Consider the following 10,881-nt stretch of genomic DNA (forward strand, 5'->3'; position numbering starts at 1 on the left):
CAGATAGGAACAATTTATTTACTGAGCCAAATCCTGCATTAGGCTCTTTTCACTTTTGTTTGCTCATGGAAGCCCTGTGATTACCATATGAAGTAGATATTATTATTCATATTTTTATGAAGGAGAAAACTGAGGTTTAAAAATGTTCTGAGACTCATACCCTGGGAAGTCTATTTCCAAAGGTTATTTTCGTAGAATGTGGTCACTGGACAAGACAAGTGTGCGGAGTATTGAAGCGAGGAGGAGGTGAGGAGATGCTGTTCCAAGCTTGGAGGTGAGAGGCACGTGCCATTCAGGTGTGAGTGGCACCTTCACTTGCATGTAATCCTTCAGAATGCCCAACGAACCACTGCGTGCCTCTTGTATTGTTTGCATGTACATGTATGTGTGTAATTACTTATCTCTCTTTTGGGCTCATGCAGAGTTGAGTTAGTCCTACATTTCAGCTCTCAGCACTGTCTACATCATTCAGCACAAGGCCCCTCTTGCATTTGTTTCCCCTTATTCAGTCCCTGATCCTCACTTCCATCCCCCTCACCTGCCTAGTTGTCTAACTCTGTTGTACTGGATATATATCCTTTTAATATTGTGTACATGTTTTTGGTTAATGTAACGGTATTTTGTTATAGACCTCACTTTGTTTTTTTTAATTTTTCCCCTTACTTTTAGGCTTTTAGATATAAACACATTTGCTCTGTGAGCATCAAACGCACTCGGTGTTAACTCCCGTGTGCTGGGAAGGTATGTATCCACACATTTTGCTCATCCTCAGCCCTGGAGATAGACACTATAACTCACCTTCAACTCCTGGCAACTGCACACAATACAATGACTCAATGAACACAGCATCCTTGGCCCCTAGGGATTTGCACCAAACTTATTGGCCATTCTCCATTGTTTGCCTTCCTACCATCATCTTACTTGTTTAACTCCTCATCATCTCTTGTCTGGGTCCTTACAAAGGTCTCTGCCTCCTACCTCTCTTTTTTTTTTTAATTAAAAAAATTTTTATTGGCATATAGTTGCTTTACAATGTTGTGTTAGCTTCTGCTGTACAGCAAAGTGAATCAGTTATACATTTATATATATCCACTCTTTTTCAGGTTATTTTCCCATATAGGCCATTACAGAATATTGAGTAGAGTTCCCCGTGCTATACAGTAGGTCCTTATTAGTTATCTATTTTTAAAAATAGATCTTTATTGGAGTATAATTGCTTCACAATACTGTATTAGTTTCTGTTGCACAACAAAGTGAATCAACCACATGCATACATATGTCCCCATATACCCTCCCTCTTGAGCCTCCCTCCCACCCTCCCTATCCCCTCCACCTAGGTTGGTGCAAAGCACCGAGCCGATCTCTCTTTGCTATGCTGCTGCTTCCCACCAGCCACCTATTTTACATTCGGTAGTGTATATATGTTGATGCTACTCTCACTTTGCCCCAGCTTTGCCCTCCCACCCCATGTCCTCAAGTCCATTTTCTATGTCTACCTCTTTATTCCTTCCCTGCAACTAGGTTCATCAGTACAATTTTTTTTTTTTTAGATTCCATATATATGTCTCAGCATATTGTATTAGTTTTTCTCTTTCTGACTTACATCACTCTGTATGACAGACTCTATGTCCATCCACCTCACTACCAATAACTCAATTTCCTTTCTTTTTATGGCTGAGTAATATTCCATTGTATATATGTGCCACATCTTCTTTATCCATTCATCTGTTGGTGGACATTCAGGGTGGTTCCATTGTCCTGGCTACTGTAAATAGTGCTGCAATGAATATTGTGGCACATGTCTCTTTGTGAATTATGGTTTTCTCAGGGTATATGCCCAGTAGTGGGATTGCTGGGTCATATGGTAGTTCTATTTTTAGTTTTTAAAGGAACTTCCATACTGTTCTCCATAGTGGCTGTATCAACTTACATTCCCACCAACAGTGCAGGAAGGCTCCCTTTTCACCACACCCTTTCCAGCATTTGTTGTTTCTAGTTTTTTGATAATGGCCCTTCTGAATGGTGTGAGGTGATACCTCACTGTAGTTTTGATTTGCATTTCTCTAATAATTAGTGATGTTGAGCATCTTTTCTTGTGTCTCTTGGCCATCTGTATCTCTTCCTTGGTGAAATGTCTATTTAGGTCTTCCACCCGTTTTTTAACTGGATTGCTTGTTTTTTTGATACTGAGCTCCATGAGCTGTTTGTATATTTTGGAGATTAATTCTATGTCTGTTGTTTCATTTGCAAATATTTTCTCCCATTCTGAGGGTTTTTTTTTGTCTTATTTATGGTTTCCTTTGCTGTGCAAAAGCTTTTAAGTTTAATTAAGTCCCATTTGTTTATTTTTGTTTTTATTTCCGTTACTCTAGGAGGAGGGTCAAAAAAGATCTTGCCCTGGTTTATGTCAAAGAGTGTTTTTCCTATGTTTCCTCTAAGAATTTTATAGTGTCTGATCTCACATTAAGGTCTTTAATCCATTTGGAGTTTATTTTTGTGTATGGTGTTAGGGAATATTCTAATTTCATTCTTTTACATATTGCTGTCCAGTTTTCCCAGAACCACTTATTGAAGAGGCTGTCTTTTCTCCATTGTATGTTCTTGCCTCCTTTGTTGCAAATTAGGTGCCTATATGTTCATGGGTTTATATCTGGGCATTCTATCTTGTACCATCTATATTTCTGTTTTTGTGCCAGTACCATACTGTCTTGATTACTGTAGCTTTGTGGTATAGTTTGAAGTTGGGGAGCCTGATTCCTCCAGCTCTGTTTTTCTTTCTCAAGATGATTTTGGCTATTTGGGGTCTTTTGTGTTTCCATACGAATTGTAAAATTTTTTTGTTCTAATTCTGTGAAGAATGCCAATGGTAGTTTGATAGGGATTGCATTGAATCTGTAGATTGCTTTGGGTAGTACAGTCATTTTCATAATACTGATTCTTTCAATCCAAGGATATGGTATATTTCTCCATCTGTTTATGTCAACTTTGATTTCTTTCATCAGTGTTTTACAGTTTTCTGAGAATGAGTCTTTCACCTTCTTCAGCAGGTTTATTCCTAGGCATTTTATTCTTTTTGTTGCAGTGGTAAATGGGAATGTTTCCTTAATTTCTCTTTCTAATTTTTTTCTGATTTTTCATTGTTGGTGTATAGAAGTGCCAGAGATTTCTGTCCACTAATTTTGTATCCTGCAAACGTACCAGAGTCAATGATTAGTTCTAGTAGTTTTCTGGTGGTATCTTTAGGATTTTCTATTTACAGTATCATGTCATTGGCAAACAGTGACAGTTTTACTTCTTCTTTTCCAGTTTGTATTCCTTTTATTTCTTTTTCTTTTCTGATTGCTGTGGCTAGGACTTCCAAAACTATGCTGAATAAGAGTGATGAGAGTGGACATCCTTGTCTTTTTCCTGATCTCAGTGGAAATGCTTTCAGTTTTTCACCATTGAGTATGATGCTTGCTGTTGGTTTGTCATATATGGCCTTTATTATGTTGAGGTAGGTTCCCTCTGTGACCATTTTCTGGAGAGTTTTTTTTATCATAAATGGGTGTTGAATTTTGTCAAAAGCTTTTTCTGCATCTATGGAGATATCATATGGTTTTTATTCCTTAATTTGTTAATGTGGTGTGTCACACAGATTTATTTGTGTGTATTGAAGAATCCTTGCATCCCTGGGATAAATCCCACTTGATCATGGTGTGTGATCCTTTTAATGTGCTGTTGGATTCTGTTTGTTAGTACTTTGTTCAGGAATTTTGCATATACATTCCTCAATGATATTGGTCTATAATTTTCTCTTTGTGATATCATTTTCTGGTTTTGGTATCAAGGTGATGGTGGCTTTGTAGAATGAATTTGGGAGTGTTTCTCCCTCTGCAATTTTTTGGAAGACTTTGAGGATGATAGGTGTTAGCTCTTCTCTAAATGTTTGATAGAATTCTCTTGTGAAGCCATCTGGTCCTGGACTTCCTTTTTGGGAAGATTTTAAATTACAGTTTTAATTTCATTACTTGTGATAGGTCTGTTTATAATTTCTAATTCTTCCTGGTTCAGTCTTGGAAGGTTATACCTTTCTAAGAATTCGTCCATTTTTTCGTGGTTGTCCATTTTATTAGCATATAGTTGTTTGTAGTAGTCTCTTATGATCCTTTGTATTTCTGTTATGTCAGTTGTGATTTCTCTTTTTTCATTTCTAGTTTTATTGATTTGCATCCTCTCCCTCTTTTTCTTGATGAGTCTGCTTCAGGGTTTATCAATTTTTTAATCTCTTCAAAGAACCACCTTTTAGTTTTATTTGTCTTGCTATTGTTTTCTTCATTTCTATTTCATTTATTTCTGCTCTGATCTTTATGATTTTTTTCCTTCTACTCACTTTGGGTTTTCTTTGTTCTTTTTTTTCTATTTGTTTTAAGTGTAGGGTTAGACTGTTTATTTGAGATTTTTCTTGTTTCTTGAGGTGAGAATGTATTGCTATAAACTTCCCTCTTAGAACTGCTTTTGCTTCATCCCATAGGTTTTGGGTCATTGTGTTTTTATTGTCATTTGTTTCTATTTATTTTTTTATTTCTTCTTTGATTTCTTCAGTGATCTATTGGTTATTTAGTAGCACACTGTTTCGCCTCCATGTACTTGTATTTTTTTACAGTTTTTATCCTGTAACTGATTTGCAGTCTCACAGGGTTGTGGTCAGAAAAGATGCTTGATATGATTTCAAATCTCTTAACTTTTCTGAGGTTTGATTTGTGACCCAAGATGTGATCTATCCTGGAGAATGTTCCATGTGCACTTGAGAAGAAAGTGTATTCTGCCACTTTTGGGTGGAAAATTCTATAAATATCAATTAGATCTGTCTGGTCTACTGTGTCATTGAAAGCTTATGTTTCCTTATTTATTTTCTGTTTGGATGATCTGTCCATTGGTGTAAGTGGGGGTGTTAACGTCCCCTACTATTATTGTGTTATTGTTGATTTCTCCATTCATGGTTGTTAACATTTGCCTTATGCATTGAGATGCTCCTATGTTGGGTGCATAAACATTTATAATTGTTATTCTTCTTCTTGGAATCATCCATTGATCATTATGTAGTGTCCCTCCTTATCTCTTATAACAGTCTTTATTTTAAAGTCAATTTTATATGATATGAGTATTGCTACTCCAGCTTTCTTTTAATTTCCATTTGCATGGAATATCTTTTTCCATCCCTTCTCTTTCAGTGTGTATGTGTCCCTAGGTCTGAAGTGGGTCTCTTGTAGACAGCATATATATGGGCCTTGTTTTTGTATCCATTCAGCCAGTCTGTGTCTTTTGGTTAGGGCATTTAATCCATTTATGTTCAAGGTTATTATTAATATGTATGTTCCTATGACCATTTTCTTAATTGTTTTGGGTTTGTTTTTGTGGGTCTTTTTCTTCTCTTGTGTTTCCCACTTAGAGAAGTTTCTTTAGCATTTGTTGTAAAGCTGATTTTGGGGTGCTGAATTCTCTTAGCTTTTGCTCATCTGAAAAGCTTTTGACTTCTCCATTGAATCTGACTGAGATCCTTGCTGGGTAGAGTAATCTTGGTTGTAGGTTTTTCTCTTTCATCACTTTAAGTATATCCTCCCACTCCCTTCTGGCCTGCAGTTTCTTCTGAAAAATCAGCTGATAACCATATGGGGATTCCTTTGTATGTTATATTTTGTTTTTCCCTTGCTGCTTTTAATATTTTTTCTTTGAATTTAATTTTTGTTAGTTTGATTAATCTGTGTCTTGGTGTGTTTTTCCTAGGGTTTATCCTGTATGGGACTCTGTGTGCTTCCTGGACTTGGGTGACTATTTTATTTCCCATGTTAGGGAAGTTTTCAACTATAATCTCTTCAAGTATTTTCTCAGAGCCTTTCTTTTTTTCTTCTTCTTCTGGGACCCCTATAATTTGAATGTTGTTGCATTTAGTGTTGTCCCAGAGGTCTCTGAGATTGTTTTCAATTCTTTTCATTCTTTTTTCTTTATTCTGCTCCTTGGCAGTTATTCCCACCATCTTGTCTTCCAGCTCACTTATTTGATCTTCTATCTCAGTTATTCTGTTATTGATTCCTTCTAGTGTGTTTTTCATTTGTTATTGTGTTGTTCATCTCTGTTTGTTTTTTCTTTAGTTCTTCTAGATCTTTCTTAAACATATCTTGTATTTTCTCAATCCATGCCTCCATTCTATTTCTGAGATTCTGGATCATCTTTACTATCATTACTCTGAATTCTTTTTCAGGTAGATTGCTTATTTTCTCTTTATTTATTTAGTCTTGTAGATTTTTACCTTGCTTCTTCATTTGTGACATATTTTTTAACCATCTCATTTATTTATTTATTTTTTTAATGAGTGGGATTGTGTTTCTGTCTTACTGGTTGTTTGGGTAGAGTCTTCCAACACTGGGGTTTGTTGGCTATTGGGTAGAGCTGGGTCTTCGTGCTGAGATGAGGAAGTCTGTGAGATCTCACTTTGATGAATATTCCCTGGGGTTTGAAGTTCTCTGTTAGTCCAGTGGTTTGGACTCGGAGCTGCCACCACAGGAGCTTCAGCCTGACCCTGGGATTGTGAACCAAGATCCCACAAGCTGCCTGTGGTGGCCAAAAATAAAACCAACAATAACAAAGTAAAAAATAAAATTAGACTAGGAAACTAACAGATATTTTAGGAAGAATATAAAAATAACAAAATAGATGAATCAACAATCGGAAGGTACATCAGTACCACAATGGTAAAAAAGAGGAGGAGGGAAAAGGAAAAAAAGAAGGGCTAAATGCCTTGGCTGTGGAGGGCGGGGCCTAAGCAAGGGCGAGTTTTAGGCAGTGGGTGCAACAAATGCTTAGGACTGACAGGGCTGGACAAAACCCTGGGGGCTATGGGGGGTGGGCATTAGGCTCAAGGAACAGAAGGGGTCCAGGCATTCCCCCCACTCATGGTCTCAGATGGCAGGGGACCTCACCTGGGAGCCCAGCAGGCTTCCTGTGTTCGAGTGGACAGAATAAACACCCTCTTCTCCTCTCCTTCTTCTCTGGTCTGGGAGGGCCCCTCCTGCCTGCCTCTTCTGATCTCCCTTGCCTCCCTCCTATGCCCCCAAGGACCCACGTGGCCTGGAAGGGGGTTTGGAGGGCAGAGGATCAGTTTGGGAGTTCAGCAGGCTCCCTGTGCCTGAGTGGGCTAGGCAATCACCCTCTGCTCCTCTCTCACTCCTCCTGGAGAGTACCCCCCGCCTACTTCTCTTGATCTCCCTGGCCTCAGGGGCACCAAACCTGTCTGGCCTCCACTTCTCCTCCCCTCTCAGTCTCCCTATGTCCTATCAGTTCACTTTGGGGTTCCTCCCTTCTCCTTGGGCCTCAGAGTCACCCACCAGCAGCTGGTAGGTGCCCTAGTTGTGGGGAGATGCTAACTCCATGTCTTTTCTGTTTGTTTTTATATTTCTTTTAACCTGGATGTTTTACTCTTTTGAACAAAATCAGAGTTGTGATTATGAAGGCTGAGAAGTCCCACAATATGCCATCTGCAAGCTGGAGACCCAGGAAAGCTGGTGGTATAAATTCTAGTCTGAGTCCAAAGGCCATCAAAATTGGTTTCTGCTTTCCTGGAGCACCATCTTCTGCTCCAGCTCCTGTTTTCTGTTTAATTAAGCAAGGAGCCCACCCCTTTTAATACTAAATCCAACACACCCTTCAAGTCTCAGAGAAGCCAATTGTCCACCTGAACTTGCCTTCCTCTCAAATCCTCCATCACACATTTTCCGTGCCAGTCATTTGGTGCAGAAACCAAAATTCAAGATGATAGATGATTAACTGTTGCAAATGCAGGAGTTTTCTACATGGTTAGGTTTTGTTGTCTCCACTGAAGAGAAGAGGAGTGTATGTAGCCTATTCGTCTTATCACAGAGTCCAGAACCCTGTGTGTTACAAGTACAAGATGATCCAAGGGCTTTGCAGTTACACACACTGGGGTCTAAATTTGTGGTTAATAGATAACATTTACCTATGTTCCAGGAAGGAAATTCATCCTGGAGGGTCTGGCTTAGCAGAAGATAGATGGAGACTCATCACCAGCAGTTGGGAAGGGTTATGGAGAGTTGGTAAGAACTGATGAAGAAGAAATCATTCTCAATTAATCCCTGGTGACCTAGTTGTGTATGCATGTGTATGTGAGCCTGTGTCTGAATGTGTGTGTGTGTGTGTGTGTGTGTGTGTGTGTGTGTTGTGAGGCAGGAAATAGGAATATGACAGCATGGAGGAAATGGTCCATGTCATAGCTCCTTCTGTCAGTTTTAGAAAGACAAGCCTCTTCCAAGTAGAGTAAAATATGGGGTCTGGGTATTGTTCCCCACAGAGCCAGGTTGCCTTCTTCTTCCCTGAGGAATCCTGAAGATGGCAGGAGCATCTGGAAGGACCATGAAGTGGTCCTGCCTTCAAAGTGGACAAAAGAAAGCAAAGCATTGGCAGTAGGGCTAAAGATGTGTAAGGCAGAGCATTGTCCTTCTTGGGCTGTGAATTCATTTGTGTTTTACCCCTGCCTAAAATCTCTCTTTTATTTTCTGGTCATTTTCCTGAATCTCAAAATTTCTTCATTTATTTTTTTAATTCTCCAAGATTCCCTGAGTGCACTGATTCTTCTTAAATGAGTTACTGATCTGGAAGTTTCTTACTTAAATCTGGTCCCATTTTCCTGGTCTCTCTTTGGCAATAAATGTCAATGTTTTAGCAAAGCAGCTAACAGCTTCATATTCCATGCTGTTTTATTTTTTTATTTTCACATCTTTATTGGAGTATAAATGCTTCACAAAGTTCTATTAGTTTCTGCTGTACAACAAAGTGAATCAGCTATATGTATGCATATATCCCCATATCCCCTCCCTCTTGAGCCTCCCTCCCACCCTCCCTATCTCATCCCTCTAGGTGTGGCCCACAGGATTATGTGGTCACTAAGAAATGAGTAGAAGTGATGTGTACACCTCTGAGTTTGTGACTCTAGGGAGAATTGTTGCTTGTGCCCACCCCACCCCCTCCATTTTCTATGCTTCTCTTTTCATGGGCTAGAGTGTGCAGCTGTTTCTGGAAGCTTAATTAGGCTTCTTAGCCCACAAATGGAAGCCATAGTGATACCTCGTTGTAGTTTTTATTTGCATTTCTCTAATGATTAGTGATGTTGAGCAGCTTTTCATGTGCTTCATGGCCATCTGTATGTCTTCTTTGGAGAAATGTCTATTTAGGTCTTCTGCCCGTTTTTGGATTGGGTTGTTGGTTTTTTTAACTATTGAGCTGCATGGGCTGTTTATATGTTTTGGAGATTGATCCTTTGTCTGTTGATTCGTTTGCAAATATTTTCTCTTATTCTGAGGGCTGTCCTTTCATCTTGTTTATGGTTTCCTTTGCTGTGCAAAAGCTTTGAAGTTTCATCAGGTCCCATTTGTTTATTTTTGTTTTTATTTCCATTACTCTAGGAGGTGGATCAAAAAAGATCTTGCTGTGATTTATGTCAGAGTGCTCTTCCTAAGTTTTCCTCTTAGAGTTTTATAGTGTCTGGTCTTACATTTAGGTCTCTAATCCATTTTGAGCTTATTTTTGTGTATGGTGTTAGGGAGTGTTCTAATTTCATTCTTTTACATGTAACTGTCTAGTTTCCCCAGCACCACTTATTGAAGAGACTGTCTTTTCTCCATTGTATATCCTTGTCTCTTTTGTCATAGATTAGTTGACCATTTGTGTGTGCGTTTATCTCTGGGCTTTCTATCTTGTTCTATTGATCTATGTTTCTGTTTTTGTTCCAGTACAATATTGTCTTGATTACTGTAGCTTTGTAGTATAGTCTGAAGTCAGGGAGTCTGATTCCTCCAGCTCCGTTTTTTTCCCTCAAGACTGCTTTGGCTATTCGGGGTCTTTTCTGTCTCCATACACATTTTAAGATTTTTTGTTCTAGTTTCGTAAAAAATTCCATTGGTAATTTGATAAGGATTTCATTGAATCTGTAGATTGCTTTGGGTAGTATAGTCATTTTCACAATCTTGCTTCTTCCAGTCCAAGAACATGGTATATCTCTCCATCTGTTGGTATTATCTTTAATTTCTTTCATCAGTGTCTTATAGTTTTCTGCATACAGGTCTTTTGTCTCCTTAGGTAGGTTTATTCCTAGGTATTTTATTCTTTTTGTTGCAATGGTAAATGGGAGTGTTTCCTTAAATTCTCTTCCAGATTTTTCATCATTAGTGTATAGGAATGTAAGAGATTTCTGTGCATTAATTTTTTTTGTTTGTTTTTGCGGTATGCGGGCCTCTCACTGCTGCAGCCTTTCCCGTTGTGGAGCACAGGCTCCAGACGCGCAGTCCCAGTGGCCATGGCTCACGGGCCCAGCCACTCCGTGGCGTGTGGGATCCTGCTAGACCGGGGCACGAACCCGTGTCCCCTGTATTGGCAGGCGGACTTTCAACCACTGCACCATCAGGGAAGCCCTGTACATTAATTTTGTATCCTGCAACTTTACCAAATTCATTGATTAGCTCTAGTAGTTTTCTGGTGGCATCTTTAGAATTCTCTATGTATAGTATCATGTCATCTGCAAACAGTGACAGTTTTATTTCTTCTTTCCCAGTTTGTATTTCTTTTTCTTCACTGATTGCCATGGCTAGGACTTCTAACCAATGTGGAATAAGAGTGGTGAGCATGAAAAACCTTGTGTTCTTCCTGGTCTTAGAGGAAATGTTTTCAGTTTTTCACCATTGAGAAAGATGTTTGCTTTGGGTTTGTTGTACATGGCCTTTATTATGTTGAGGTAGGTTCCCTCTATGCCAATTTTCTGGAGAGTTTTTATCATAAATGGGTGGTGAATTTTGTCAAAAGTTTTTTCTGCATCTATTGAGATGATCATATGGC

This window comes from Phocoena sinus, chromosome 6 (genome assembly GCF_008692025.1).
Source record: "Phocoena sinus isolate mPhoSin1 chromosome 6, mPhoSin1.pri, whole genome shotgun sequence".
NCBI classification, from domain to species: domain Eukaryota; kingdom Metazoa; phylum Chordata; class Mammalia; order Artiodactyla; family Phocoenidae; genus Phocoena; species Phocoena sinus.